This window comes from Vicugna pacos, chromosome 35 (assembly GCF_048564905.1).
Source record: "Vicugna pacos chromosome 35, VicPac4, whole genome shotgun sequence".
NCBI classification, from domain to species: domain Eukaryota; kingdom Metazoa; phylum Chordata; class Mammalia; order Artiodactyla; family Camelidae; genus Vicugna; species Vicugna pacos.
The window spans coordinates 31,318,948-31,334,462 of record NC_133021.1 but is presented as its reverse complement, the minus strand read 5'-3'; the positions used below and the strand labels follow the sequence as shown (position 1 = coordinate 31,334,462).

At 54.5% G+C, this 15,515-nt stretch overlaps 1 protein-coding gene and 1 long non-coding RNA gene across 3 annotated transcripts in view; both read right to left on the bottom strand.

The window, feature by feature from the left end:
- KIN (Kin17 DNA and RNA binding protein) overlaps positions 1-15,515 on the bottom strand; it is a 398,804-nt gene that overhangs the window by 184,614 nt on the left and 198,675 nt on the right. The window lies entirely within an intron of this gene.
- LOC116277024 (uncharacterized) lies at positions 10,991-13,817 on the bottom strand. Its single transcript, XR_012067308.1, has 2 exons — positions 12,752-13,817; positions 10,991-11,853 (listed from the first exon to the last, which is right to left on the bottom strand). It is a non-coding gene; the product is annotated as an uncharacterized lncRNA (long non-coding RNA).

Below are 15,515 nucleotides of genomic sequence, written 5' to 3'. Positions count from 1 at the left end.
GACGCACCATAAGGAGGGTTATTTAAGAAGATAGCCCCACCCCCACCCCAGCCCAGCCCACCCCACAGGCCGTGGCACCTCGCTCTAGTGTCCCGCTCGCCCCCACCCCCAGCCCCTCCGGCCACCAGCACAGACCCCGAGTCCGCAGGCTTGAACGCCCAGGCCTGGGAGACCCGGGAAGCCCCGGACCTGGTGCTTGGCCTTGGACCGACCCCGAGCAGCGCCCGAAGGGTGGGGGTGGGGGGCTGGCGGGGAGGAATAGTGCGCACACGGGTCCCTGCGCTGGAGCCTGAGTAGCAGCCTTGGAAGCAACCTCTTGCGGGCTGCCTACCGCCTGGACTCAGTGTTCAGGGAAATAAATAGTCGAGTCTGCAGCATCCCCACCCCGCCCCGCCCCACCCCACCCCCATCCCCCATCCCCGGAAAATCACATCTGAGACGCCCACGCACGTAGATCGGCGCACGTGCAAACGTACCAACCTCCCCCTCACCGTGCGCACAGAAACCTGGGTCGCAAAAATAAATAAAGAGGAAAAAAAGAAAAAGGCACCGTGAAGTCCTAAGGAGCGGGCTCCGGCTAATCAATTTCTAGCCCGGCGCGCGGTGCAGCTGAACTATGGCTCTGCGCCCAAAGGCTGCGTCCGCTTGGACGTCCGCTCCGGCTCTGGAGCTGACAATTTTGAAAGAAAGCGCAGACCGCATTTCCCCTCCCCTCCCCAAAAGAGGATGCTCTCTTTTGGAAACGCTTAAGAAGCGCTCAAGACTGCGGGAGACAGCGCCTAAGGAATCTGGGTGGGCTGGTGGGGCAGGACAAAAGGGCTTCCTTAGACGGCGACCTCCAGAACAATCGCTGTCGCTCCAGGCTGCCGAGCTCCGGGCGGCGGGTCCCTGCAGGCTGGCGTTTCCGCTCTCACGGCTGGAAGTCCGTCCAGCCCGCGCCCCTGCGGCCGCGGACCTGGGCACCTCGGGCAGGGCCCCCCCCCCCATCACTAACCGCCCTGGGCCCGCAGCGTGCATTTTCCCAGCAGGAAGGCGGGACCTCGGCCATCCTTTTGTCCATCCAACCCCTTCAATTAGCAGCTGGGGAAACTGAGGCCTTGAGACAGTGCAGTTACTAGGGGTACACAGAGAAGGACCAGACAGGACCCCAATGTCTTAATGTCGCTTTAGGAAATTGGCCTCATTAGTAAAAATAAAAGTTTTATGGAACTTTTCTCCAACGGAGAGCCTTGTTTTGCCTTGCAGGGGCGAGGAGGTGCATGGAGGCGCGCTCAGCCCACCTATGTCTGGGTGTCCTCCCCCTCCCCGTCCCAGTCATTCATTCATTCACTCATTCATTGGCCCCCCTCTGCCCGCCTTCCTCCCCCGCAAGTCCCACACAAGTTTCAAGTCCCGAGCGCCCCGCGCGGTTAACTAAATCGCCTTGACCCCGGCGCTATTTGATATTTGCCTCCTTGACACTCATTTAGGGGCTCGGAGCGGCGACGCAGACATTGGACACGTCCAGCCTGAAACCGAAGCCTCACGGAAGGGGGAACGGCGAGAACCTGATAGCTGGAAACTCGCTTTCTCCAAAGACTTTCGGGACATTTTAGCCCGGCTCCGGGTCCTCGGAGCGCCAGGGCGCCGCCAGTGCGGGTGTAAACGTTAAATGTTAGCTATTTGTTCCGATGATTGGCATGGAAATTGACTCTTTCTCGTCTTCTTCTTTTCCCTCCTTCTCGCTCTTTCCTTTCCCCTCTCTCTCTCTCCCCTCCGGATTCCCACAAATACTAATTGAACCTGTGGCTCCTCTAATCTGCCTTCCCTCCCAACCCTGCCGCCACCCAAGTCAGAAAACTCCCCAGGGAAAACCAGCGTATTAAGAACACCCCAGGCCGAGGCCAGGCGGACACTCTTCTGTTTTTGCTTCACTTTTGGAGGCGACACTATTCAGTGGGACGGACTCTCTGTCTCCTTTTCCTTAGTCCCTTGTGTCTTTTTTTTCTTAAAAAAATTTTTTTTTTGCCTTTCAATTCTTTTAAGCAGCGCTGGAGAGAATGAAAAGTGTTGGTAGTGTATGAGAAATTCAGGAGTGCTGTGCCCTCTATTAACAGAGACTACAGATGAGCAGATAAGGAAGTCGCTTGGTTTCCAAAGTTCCAGTTTCTGCTGGAGGGGAGCAACCTGGCTGAGCGTCTCACTCGGACCTGGCAATGGCTGTTTCCCCAGAACCACCCTCCCCCACCCCTTCCAGGTTCCAGACCTCAGCCCAATCCCCCCCAACCCCACTCCTGAATTCTCTAAATAAACCCATTTATTCCAGACTCCCCCACCCTGAGAGGCAATCCCACCCCCCACCCCACCATAATTCTCTATTTATCTTATTTGCTCTTTCTCTACCTATACCTTCTTCCAACGTAATCTTTTCGAACTCTGCTTATTGAGGCTTCATTCTCCTCACTCACCCTGTTCCCCCCAACCCCCCCCCCTTCTCCCTCCTCCTTAAAAGATGTTGGAGCCGAGAAGATAAGATATGCAATTCTCTATCGGGAATCCTGTAATATTAAAGATCAAACGTGGCATCAATAGAAGACCAAATGCAGAGAGAAACAAAAGGGGGAGGCTAGGAGATGCTCATCAGCTAATTACAGCTGCAAATATTATGCAAATTTATCTTGGCACAGAAATGGAGAAAGCGAGTTTAAGTGTGGAGATAATGCCGGAAAATTGAATGTTCATCTGGGCATGGGAATCGGCCCAGCAGGCTCCACTGGTCTGTTTCATCTCAGGAAGCACCATTTTTCATGCTCCTATCAGATCATCTGCTCTTCACTGGTAGGGGCTGAGAAATTAATATTACTTATAATTGATACTTGAAATTCTTGGAGTCATGTGTCCTAAAGAAAGGGAAAAGAGAGGAAGAGAGGAAAGGGGAGAGGGGGAAAGGGTGAAGAGGAGGCAGGGAGGGAGAGAAAAAGAGGAGAGGCAAGTCCTTTAATACTGGATATAGAATTGGAACTTGACGTCTGAAGTCCATGGAACTAAGGCCAAAGTGAACTGAATGATAAAGGGAAAATAGCCCTGAACATCAGGTATCTCTCTTGACCACCCCTCTAGAACCCGAAATATCTTTATAATCAAGATCCAACCTTTTAAAGTCTATAATGATTTGGCTCCCTACTTTGCTTGAGAGTATGGGGGCAGGGGCAGGAATGGAGACTTGAACTTCTACCAGCTGGGGACCTCACGTGATCTCAGGAGAGGCTGAGAGATGGGTAGAGGTGACTCTGCAGATCCAAGCAGAGGGAGAAAGTAGGTCTGGCTCTATAAATAGACCCTCACTTCTGCTTCTGCCCCAACCGTACCCCCATCTCCTCCATCTTTACCGGCCAGTGTTCAGCATCCTTCAACCTACTCAAGAACTACCCAGAACATTACATTCCTGGGAAACAAACTCCATTTCCTCATGCTTCATAAGTAAATGTTCTTCAGTGTAGGGGAGGAAGGGAGCCCATAGGAACTACAGTGAACAGAATTCTTAAAAAAAAAAATCAAGTTCTCCTCCCCTCTCCCCGTACAAAGTCTTCCACAACCTGGAGCAAATGTGGAGACTTTCACATGAGTGTTATTCGGGTGCAAGCCATCCAATTACCAAGAAATTATGATCTGACGTCAGGAGGAAGAATTGGAGAGCGAATATGTATGAATCTCCTTTCACTGGTTTGCATATTTGCAACGATTGTTTAATCCAAGCAACCAGAAAGTAATCAACAGGCACAAAAAAGCTTAAAGAGCAAATTACCAATGACTCCTGCCCCTTCTACTTCCTGAAGCCAGGAGGTGGCTGGTGCCGTCAGGGGCAGGGAGGGGACTCCAGCTGTAGCCTTGGATTCTGAAATCCGTCCTGAAAGAGGCAGAGAGGAAAGCCTGTTGCGTTTAGATGGCTTTTGTTCCTTCTGCCGCGTTAGGGCAAAAGACAAAAGAAACGAAAATGCCAATTATTGTAACTAATTATCCATTAAATGAGATGTGTGTCTTCTTCTCACTAACTCTAAGATGGAGGGAAGATGATGAGGATAGGTGGAGGGGTCTTCCACCCACCACTCTGCTCTGGGGGAAGGAAACCGATACAATTCTGCATGGGTTAATAGACAGAGCCAGAAGCTGAATATATGTGAAAATATATACAATCTGAAACAGAAAGCACTGACTATCAGAGAGGAAACTGGCATTGATTATTTTTCCTGGTTTACTTGGAATGGGGCTGGAGTGGGTAGCCGTCAGGGTGGGAGCTGTGTAGGGGCAGGAGATGGTGAGGAGAGAAGAAATCTCAGGGAAAAAAATAGCATTATTGGTATCTTTCTATATAAAGATGAAAATAGCGTTTTATCTTAACTTGGCTCTGTGCTTTCGTCAGTGTTTATGATTAATTATCTCCTTTTTCATAAAAATAAATCATGTTAAAAATTAGGATCTCCGTGCTGGGGAGAAACTCAGCGCTGGTTTCAGGTCGATCTTGTTAATTTCAGCCTGAAATTGACACACTAATTAAAGAGCAGCGTGGTAAAGCACGCACAGGCAAGATTATACCCAGCTCTTTTTTTTTTTTTTATCAGATCTACCTTATATTTTCCCAATTAAAAACTGCAAAAAGCAGTTTCATTGCCCCGGGATAAAAAATAAGGGCCCCCTTTCACAACGTTGGCCATCACTTTCTACCATCAGATTCATTGTGATGTATTAGATGCAATAAATTATCCCATGTAACAAAACATTGGGAGCTGAAAGGCAGATAATCTGGAAAGCAGAGATAAGGATTCATTATTCCAAATCATTATGAATCCAACGTTGCCTCTGACTTCTTTCTTAATCAGCTCCTCTGATCCTGGATATGTGAGCAGTACAGATAAGGAAAGAGTCGTTTATAATTCTCCACCTCGTCTAATATTTTAAAATAAAGTCAGAGGCAAGAAAACGCCATAAAACACTGGTGAGCAGGCAAGCGCCGAATGAAAAATCACTTCCATGTTATTATATCCACAGTAAGATTTAATTAAAATTCTCCACGTCCACGTGCTTTATTTTCAGATAGGATTTTTTCCCATCACGTAATAATTGATAGGAATTTGCAAACGGGGCTGTTTATTTAGGGCGCCTGGGTGGACTAGGTCTGATTTTTTTTTTTTAATTTCCAGCCATTGCTTTGTGAAACTTTCATTTGAGACATCCATGGTTCCACAGCACTCAGGTTCCCCCTACCCTCCCACCCCCAACCAGGCTGCAGTTTTGGTCAGGGAAAGAGGCGAAGTACCAGACCAGAAAGTTGAGTTGAATATAAATATTCTGTTAAAAGGAAAGAGACAGCACTCTCTCTCCCCACCCTAGATGGTGTTCATCCCTCCCCAGCACCCCACCCACCCTATACGTGTATAATAAAATAAATCTCAGTGCATAGGGTTGAAAGATGGGAGGCTAATATTGAAAGACAAGGCTAATATTGAGTGTGTATTTTCATCTGGCAGAGAGCGAACTTGAAAGAACAAGCCAATCTGAGGGCATATATAGGAAGGTCGGAAAATTGACAAGGGAGATGATTCTGGAGACCGATAGGCAGGGGAAAAATATTACCTGTGTTTTAGGGAAAAGAAATGGGATGTTGGAAACCCAGAAGAATAAGTATATGGTCCCCGCAGCCCTGCACAGAACAACTCTAAGTAGCCGCACATTCTTAGAAAGATTGGAAATCCTGCCAGCGATTATTTCTTCCTACAGGGTCTCCTTTTTCTTTATCCAACAGGCGAACTCCCTATCTGCACCGCCATCGCACAGACCCGGGACACACCATTTCTATTAGCCATTAGTCATTTACTGATCCATCTTCTACCTCCACCTGCCCAGAGACTTCCTTTTACATTCAAAATGCAATCAAGTGCTTTCTTTCGCTTATGGGATGGGGGCCCTTCGCACTGTGGGATTTAAAGCAGTGGATGCTGGTGCTAATTAGGAGGGTCCAGTTGCCTCCAGGAGGAATCCCAAATCCAGCTGGGTCCCCAGGCCCTGGAGCCTCCGAACATTTCTCTACCTTGTTCAGCCTCTGAATCCAGCTGAGGAAGGAAGATTGCCTGCCCAGGGTCTAGGGGTTTAAAGGCCGGTGGAAGGTGCTCCTGGGGGTGAGAGTGCTGGGGAAAGGAGTCTGGGGTGCCGGCACGGGTGAGCAGCACTGAATCTTGCCCTCTGTGTCTGGCGGGAAGCTGGGTCCCTGCCTTCTGGCACTGGTGCTCCAGGGGCTCGCCAAGCAAGGGTTCCTCCATGGAAAGGCTCACTCCAGAGCCCTGAAACCTTGAGGGTGAAGCCACCCTCTCCCCTCAGACTTGTCAGGATGGGGCAGGCTCTGCGCAGCCCTGAATCGTGGCCCTCCCCCAGCGTTTAACCCAGATGGTTGCCCCCGCATAAGGGAAGGTCTTTTTTGGTCTCTCTCTCACACACAAGTACACACACGTGCAGAGACCTGAACCACGAATCAGCAAGCCAGGGTGGTAGCTTTTAAAATTCAGAAAGCAACTTGTAACTTCATTAAAGCAACATCTTTACCGTGTGCAGGGGCCAGGTGTCCGAAAATCGCGAATAAATCTTCTGCCCATGTGACTAAGCGGCCAGCGTATTCCCCTCACTTTGTTTACTTCTCAGGATAAATTCTTACCTTTCTTCACCTCATCCCCCCACCCCCATCAACCACCAAATCTCCCCCAGCCCTCCTGGAATAATTCACTCCTAGATCCCCAATTAGCAACACTTTCCACAGCTAAGTCCATCAAGATAACAAGAAATGCCCAGCTGGCACTTCTTCTCCGAATCTTGCTCTTGTCTGGCCATTAAATTCAAAATGAGTTATATTTTAATTAAGTCCTTTGGATTTTTTTTTTAAAGCCCGCGTGTTTTGGCCGCTGAATTTTCTTAAACTAAGACTTCCTTTGCTAAAGGTAGAACCGGGAAGGTGGGGCAGTGGCGTGCACCGGATCAGATTTCTCAGTCCCTTAACCGAAGAGTCACTTTAGACCTGGAAACAGGCAAGTGCCCGCGTCAGCAGAAAAGGAACGGGCAGAGGGGCCGCCAGACCAGCCGGAACCGGGCGGAGGGTCGTGGGCGAGCGCAGGGGACAGGGTGGCGAGGGTGTGGGTGGGAGGGGTGGCGGAGAGGGACTACAAAAGTGCAGAGCGGAAGCCGGCCTGGGGTCGGGGGTGCAGGGCGAGATCCTGATTCGAGGGGTAAAGGGCTTTCGAGGGGTAAAGGTTGGAGACGCCTCTGTGTTGCGGGAGGGAGGGGAGGGGAGCGGGTAGGGGAGTGGGAACCCGAAAGGGCCCAGAAGCGGGAGGAGAGCTTGGAGACAGAGGCAAACAGCCCTACGGGCCAGGTGGATGGCGGGGTGTGGGTACAGCTAATATCCAAATTAAGGAGACCACTGTCACCTTCTAGGCGACGGATGACCCCTCCTGGGCCTGGAGGTCCTATTCTCCACGAGGCAGCGCTCAAGGAGGAACGAGGTGGCCTGGGGACCCTAAAGGCCTCCGGAATCCCTCGGTCCAACCCACAGCCCCCTGAGATGCGCCCGGACAACAGGTTGGGGGAAACCTGTCAAAAGCATGACCCTGTCCCCTGCGTCCTCGAAATGCCTGCTGGCTCTGCGCCCTGGCGCCAAAGAACTTGGCTCTGCCACTTGGTGGCGGAAGACAGGAGGGAGAGGGCAGCAGGGCAGAGGAGGGGCTGAGTTGTGACGCCAGGTGGACTGTGGGGCTTTCTCAGTGGCAGGGAGACCCCCCTTTTCTTCTCCTGGCCAGTTGGCAAAACACAAGCCCCTCTCCGCACATTCTCGGCTAGAACATCTTAAACCTAGATCCCAGAGGGGGGCGGAGAGGGACCCAAACCCGTCGGTGTAGTGTCTGAGTCTAGGGGCTTTAAGTGGCTGCAGGCCGAGTTCCAAGAAGGGAGCAACAGCCCACCCCTGAACGGGACACTGGCTGCCTGGGCGTCGCTGGGTACCTGCTCTCCAGACCCTGAGCTCCCCACTCCATTACCCTCCCCAGCTGCCCTCCTCACCTTGCTGCCCCTCCTCTGTTCCACTCATTCTGACCCTGCTGACCAATGGCCTGGTCCCCCCCCCCCCATAGAAGAGCCACCACTGAACACTTGGCACTGTCAAATGGGACCACCCCTTCCGATCCAACTGCTTCCAGCCCAAGACACTTCTTGACTTCCTGGCCCAGCAATGGACACATTTTGTTTTATTTCTCTCCAAAGACTGATTTATTTTGAAAGTCAGTCTCCATATTCTTACTGTATAAATATTGTGGAGGGAAAGCCCTACCTGTCAAAACAAATGGATGCTGACCTTTCTACCCCAATGTTGATGGAGTTTCATTTTACTCTTGCAGAAATTTATTCATGACAGATTCCCTCCGTGGGTTATTTTGATCTCCCACCAGCAGAAGTAGGGACGGTACCGGAGAGGGGGGCTTCAAAGGAAGGACTGGAGTTAGCTGGGCCTGGCGGGTAGACAAATAGGATCATTTTCCTCCTGACATTTTATCTTCAGAGTGACCTCTGATTCTTGCTCCCTTATCTCACTCCCCTAGGTTAATTTCCCCTAGAAGTCTTCTTGAAAGGAGTTCGGACCCCTAGAAAGCCCCTCTCCAAACCTTTACTTAGTGTGTGCACATACGCCCTTACCTCCAAATGTGTTTACTGCGGTCAGGAGGAGGACCAAAGAGTAGTAAGCAAGCCCAGAGCCCAGCCACTGGTCATCCTGCTTCTCCTAACTTTCGGGGGGCCAGCTGTGGCTGCAGGTGCCTGAGGGTAGAGTGCAGTCATTTTTGAAGCGTCTGCATATACAGAAACGAGAACAGTCAGAAAGGAGAAAGGGAGCCCTGGGGCCACGAATTGTACTCTGGATGCTCCCACCAGGTCCCTCCTTCCTCCAAAAATGGAAGGAAAACTCTGGAAAAGCTTTTCTACCTACAGTAGCTAATGACCCAGTCAGCATGACCTGTGACATTTACAATGTTAATTCCAGCCCTGCCTGAGACAGTGGGCTTTGTGGGCGCCAGGGGCTGGTCACATTTCAGGCAGTCTTCCCCCATTCCCCCAAATCTGCCAGTGTCACACACTCCTGACGTGTGGTTTGCCTATTTGCAAAAGGGGGTGAAATTCATTCCTCCCTCAGTCTTCCTCCCTCCCTCCCTTTCCCTCTTTGCAACCCGGAAGAGCTCTGCTCTCTACAGTGAGCAGAAGGCGGTGGGGGAGGGGGTTCCTAGGAAGGATGCACATCACCCAGGTTTTACTTCTCGCTGGAAGCCGGCGTGAGATGCCGTAAGCAGCTGAGGCGGTGAGGACCGCAGCGGCGACCGCAGTGGCTAAGTCTGCCTGTCATTTCTGCCTTCTGATCTCCGGCAAGTCAGGAAAAAATATAAAACAGCTGGCCGGCGGGAGCAGGCTACCCAGGTCAGTGAATATGGCAATCTTCTCTCTCTCACTCTGCACTGGCTTTTCCTGTTCCACGTGGAGAGAATTAAGAAGAGGTCTCCACTCCAAAGGAACAGCTGCCCCTGGAAGAAAGTGAACTAGACCCCAGCCCTTGTTGTTCTTTCTGGTCACTGGAAATCTTTGGCTTTCTGCAGTGACCTTGGACGAGCATGGTGTGTGCATGTGTGTATGTCCTTGTTTGGAGGAAAGAGCCAGTAGAACTAGGCATGTGAAGGAAAAACTAAACAGAAACGTAAGAGATGGTGGGAATGCTTGGGAAGGGCCAAAGACACGTTTTCCGCTTCAGAGAGGGCAGAGGGCTGGGGAAGAGAACCCGTTCTGAAGGAGCAGCTCAGCCTTGTCTCCAAGGTGGCTGCCTGGTCCAGTCAGTTTCATGTTTATTTCTCACCGCCACCAAGTGCGTGTTTAGGCTCATTGTCTCTGCATCTAATTAAAGACACAGCTGTGTGCTGTGCGCTGCCAGTCGGAGCCCAGGTGTGTGGGCTTCTGGCATCCCCTGGGGAGCTGGTGGCTGGCAGGCACTTTGCTTCCAGGAGCACCCTAAGGTGGGTGAGAAAACCACAGCTTCCGAAAGAGGGTGCCCAGGGTCCTGGGGAGAGTGGGAAGGGCAGAGGGGACAAGAATCCTACTTTCTCCCTGGGACATTGAACCAACAGATCTCCAAGAAGTCACTCACTCAGAGGCAGTTCCTAACAAAGACAGATAATGTTAAAATGCAAGGGAAGTTGAGTGAATGTGAGCAGTAGAGTGGCTTTTACCCACCTTTCCTTCCTCTCAGATACCCCAGGGTGCTTGAGGAAGAGGACAGGGGTGATTCCATCCAGGGCAGGGGATGGAAAGGAGTCTAACCCACAGGGTCTCCCCTCTGCTTGGTTCCCAGTTTCCCTGTCCTTTTCTCTTCCCCGTCACCCACATTCACCAAGGCACTGGGGTTGTGGGTGGAGATGAAGAACTTTAAAGGGACAAATGACAATAAAGTAGCATTTGCAGCCCTTCCATCCCTTAGCGGCTGGGGCAGGAAAGGTGTGTGGGGGCTGCTGATCTTGTGGCAGGGGGCTGGGGGTCCCAGCCAGGCAGGTAGTCTGGGTGTGAGACGCTTGCGGGGCCCAATGGCCAGGTCGTGGGAAGCGGCTTACCATTAAACCTTTCAGATGTGTGATTCTGAGGAAAGGAGTTGTTTTTTGCCCATTGGAATCTGGGGTGGGGTATGGGGTCCAGGTCATGCACACTAGGACCCAGGTGGGTGCAGGGTCTTAGGGGCTCCCATATTGATTCCGGGAGGCCCAGCTCCCAGCTTCCTAAGGTTCCTGACTGGAGAAGCCAGCTGGCGTCTGAGGATCAGGGTGAGTGGCCTCCCTACAGAAGCCCTACACCCTACAGGCCCACCCTCCATTCTACACAAGATACCTCCATCAGCCCCAGGGAATCAGGGCTGGAGGTGGTTTTTCCCGCCAAAAGCCAGGAGACTGGGGAAGCTGCATTTTGCTTTATTTGATATTTCCATCCTCCCTTTTTGCAAACGATATAGGAGATGGGGGTGAGTTGGGGGTGCAGTGAAAGGAGGAGAGTGGGGGCCCTGGGCCCACATCGGTGGAGCCTCTCTGCGGGATGCCCAGGAGCACAGGGCCACCCAGAATGGCCTGGGGAGGGGGGCGGTACGCGGGAGCCGGGTGGATGAAAACCACTCTTCTGGAAGTTAAGGCAATTTGTGCCGAAAACTGCGGGAGGTGGCAGGGAATTAGGGATCCTGACAAGGCTGTGGAGACAGAGTCCAAAGGCCCAGTGTTCTCTGGCAGCTGGTTATTCTAACCATTTCTGGACTGTGCTCAGGTGTGGTCTCCGCGTCCAAGCCCTTTCACACATAAAAGTGCATTCCTTTCGTGGTACGTCATTGTGCACGGACCAAATATTTCTGATCACCTCTTTTCCTTAATGGCGAGAGTAATTGGAGAGCGGTTTACCAACCGCAGCGGGTGGGCCAAGAAAGCCCCAGATCTAAAGTCCGTATCCCACTTTTCACTTCTGGCCGCTGGGCAGCGAGGACTAGAGGTGGTGGTGGTGGGAGTGTGTGTGCGGTGGTTGGACCAGAAAAACACGTTGCCCAAGGCGCGTGAGCGTAGGTCTCCTGGGTGTCCGTCGCTGCGGGTCTGCAGACACACGTGGGTGGCTGCTGTTTTGTTTTATGTAACAAATTGCTTGGGGTCCGCGAGGTGGCAGGCAGCGGAGTGCTGAGCGCGAGCCGGGGCCTGGCGGGGAGAGACGGCGGGGTGCAATCCCAGATGGAGGGAAGGGTGAAGGATGAGCAGATCCAGATTTTACCGTGCGATCTCCAGTCTGTCCAAGGGAAGACACGAACAATTAATTCATACTTTTAGAAGCTCGCTCCTACTTGTCTCCTGATCTGGATGGAATTACCTTTTCCCATTTCCCTCTCCCTGTTGTGAAGTCCCCTGCCCTCGAAGCTCAGTCGGCTTTCCAGCAACAATCACACCCAGGCTAATCTAGAGAAGTAAAAATATAAAAGCCTTAAGAGAAAGCCCGCCCTCCTGCCCCTGAAATTTCGAAATGAAGTGGCGGGAGGAGAGTGCGCAGGTGAACGCTGGGGCTCGGGGCTGGGGCCAGGCAGGGGCTCTGGAGATGGGTAGCCGCGAGCCTGCGGGCGATAAACCTCGGTCGCCAGGGGGCTGGGAGAGACTGGAGCGGGTGCCCCGCATGCAGCCCTCCTCGCCCGAAAAATCCGAGGGCCTCGATTTCACGTGGGTGAATCCCGCACGACTGACCCCTCTCCTGCCTGCGGTGGCCGCTCTCCTCCATGGGAGTCCCGGAGGCTTCAGGAGTGAGGCCTGAGGACCCCTGGGACCTGAGCCTGGGTCTAGGCGCCGGCAGTCGCTTCCTAAGTCAGTGGTGCCTCTGGAGCTGGACAGGCGGCCTGTGGCCGCGGAGATGCCGCGCCGACCGATGGAGCACCTCCGTCCCCTCCTCTCTCTTGTGGCTCCCACCTGTCCCCCAAACCCCCAAACCCAGGAGGGAGGGAGAGCTCGGAGGTGCCCCCTTCCTCCTGGGTGACTCGCATTCCATTCGACTCACCCTCAAGGGGAAATCTTTCTCTCCTCCCCAACCCCGGGGCTCCCCCCATGGCCAGCCCCTCTGACAAGTGCATTGTCAAACTCGAAAACAGAAATCCCCTGTCCTCTCCCTCTCCCCTCCCACTTTCCGCTACACCCCTACCTACCCAATTTTTATCTCACTACGATCAGGGTTTTTCTCTACGGGAAGAAGAGGGGAGCAGCCGAGGGAGGGCCAGGATCCCTCGAAGCTGGACGGCCCAGCCTGTCGGTGGGGGCGGTTTGGGACGGGGTGATTTCGGAGCGCGTCTCGCCTCCGACATCTCTCGCCGCTCCTCCTGGCCCGGGCGGGTTTCCTTCCGAGTTTTAAGCGGTGATAGATGAATAAGCAAAAAAAAGAAAAAAAAAGTAAATCAAACCACATACCACCCCCAAAGCGCTGCCTCGGTTTATTTGCCAGGGCATGTTGACCCTAGGCCTGGGTGGGTGGGAGCCGGGAAGAGCGGTGCGCGTGCCGGGAGCGCTTTTCGCCTGAGTTCCTTCGGGTTTCCCCCTTGCCGTTCCCACTTCTAGCATCTTTCCTTTGCCAGTGAATTTTGAAGTCCTCCTTATTCTGCGTCCGCCCCCCTCTCCCGACCAGTTCCCTGCTCGCTTATGTTTCGTTTTAAGTGAACAGTCAGCACTGCTCACTGCCTCTTTCTTTCCCATCACCTTTTTTGAGTTCGCTCTCCACCTCCTGCATTTCAGCTCATACGGGAAAGGACTCTTGGGTGGGAACTACGGAGATACAATACAATATAACATGTGTTTAACCTGCGCTGTCCCGGGGTGCCGCGCCCGAGAGGGCTCCCCCGCCGTTTCGCTCGCGCAGCCGGTGCCTGGCGGTGGCGCCTTGGGCCGTGTCCCCGGCGTAACCCTCCCGTCCGGCAGCCGGCGAGCTGTTTATACAGCTTTACCTGTGCTATTCTCGTATCCAGTAAAAATCCTCGCCCGGCCACGGTAACCTAATCCGAGGGCCCAGGCAGAGGAGGGGGTAGGGAGGCTGGCTGGGTGGAGAGGGAGGTGTGGTACGCGCCAGAAGGGGGTTATTTCGTTTGCCCCTCCTCCCCCAATGGGGAAGGAAATTGGAACGCAGTTCGGGCGATCGAGGTGGGGGACCCAGGGCGAAGGAGGAAGGAAGCCGGTTTCCACGTCCCTGTCCTCTCTGCTTTTCTCCCTTTAACAGGGACCTCGCGGTGGCAACAGCTCGGACGCGTGCCGCCCGCAGGCGCGGAGGTTCCAGGGACGCCCCACAGGGCTAACGAGGCCCAGGACGGGTTTCCCCAGTCCAGGACCAGGACCTGGTTGCTCTCAGTCGGCTTTCAACTTGCCCCTTGAGAACTCCCACACCCAAGACAAAACCGGCAAGGGCGCCGGCACTGAACCAGAGCGTCCCTCCTGGGCCAGCCACTTTTTCCAGAGAGCCCTGGTCCTGGCCGCAGCCGGCGCACAGAATCGAATTAAACGCCTCTTGGCGCTTATTGTCTCTCGCTAATTGCTCCAACAATGGCCACTATAAAAATGGAGACACCCAATTAAAGGCCCCGCCGGGCCGCGCTCGGCTCCCGGCGACGAACTGGCCGCCGGCCTGAGGCTTGCAGACCGCCACGGGCGCGAACCGGGCTTGTGCGGGACGCCGGCGCCGGCCTCGGCACCTCTGGCCTCCACTTCCTCCCCAGACGCACGGCGACCGCGGCCGATTCACACCATTTTTATTGACCGATCGCAGCCAAGGAAGATTGATCGAGCTGGAATGGGAAGGGACTTCTCCTCCCCCAGCCCCAGCTCGCCAGGGCCTCGGGGCCGCGCTCCAGTTTCTGGCCTTTGCTGTGGCTCTGCGCCCTCCCCGCCCCCAGCCCCGCAGGTTCCCGGCTTCATTTCTGTCTTTAACGGCGCGGCCGGGTCCGCCCAGGCCGGCGCCGCGGCTCCGGGGGGAGGGACGCGGCGGCGCGGCCCGGCTCCGCTTCTTTCTCCCGCCTGCAAATATTTGCTGCCTCGCTGGAAATCCGACTATTTCGCGCGCGCTCCGCTTGCAAAGTCCTTAAGTAAACACGCTCAAATGACCGCCCCAGGCGGCCCGAGGCACGCTCACTCCCCCTGCGCGGGATTAGTAACTTTATGACTTCGAGCCGAGGCTCGGCTTTTCTGGTTACCCTCGGCGGGCAGCGCGCGGGCGCCCGGGGCCGCTTCTCCCGGCACCTCGGCCCCGCGGAGCTCGCCTGGACGCGCCCGTCCCCAGGCTCGGGTGGGTGACGCTGGCCTCGTGGATCTTCGATCTCTAGGTCCTGCGACCCCAGGGGGTGAGCCTAGGGGCGCGCTCCTCCCCGCTGCGCAGCGGGCTCCGGTTCCTTTGCGGGACTGGGTTCCCCACGTTCATCTGAAGAGAGTCTCTGAGCTCCCGGGAGGGCGGGTGGGAGGGACCTGAACAGGGGGGCATGTGTTTGGGGTGTGTGTGTGTGGGTCCCAGCTTACCCCAAACCGGGAGACAAAGTAAGGCTCCATTTCTTACCCTTTCCCCAAGAGGGCACACACAGCCCGCTCAACTTGACGCCTGAAGCAGCCGCCTCGAGGCCTGGCGTTTCAGATAGGCCAACCGGCTCCCGCCGCCCCACGCTCGGCCTCAGGACCCGGCTCCGGTGGGGGGTGGGGTGGGGAAGGGCGGTGGCTGCGCTGTCGCCTGCTCGGCTCCGGGATGTTTGCCCCCAGGGTCCCAGGCATCCAGACATTGGCCAGCCCCTTACCCTGGTGAGGGAGGCCTCGCGCCCTGCGGGAGCCCGGGGCCCTGCAGCGGCGGCGGCTGCGGCGGCGGCGGCGGCGGCAGCAGCATCCTCCTCCTAGGTCTCCGTCTCGCTTCCTCCAGCGGAGCTCCGCCGGCCGCTCCTGGGGAGGAGT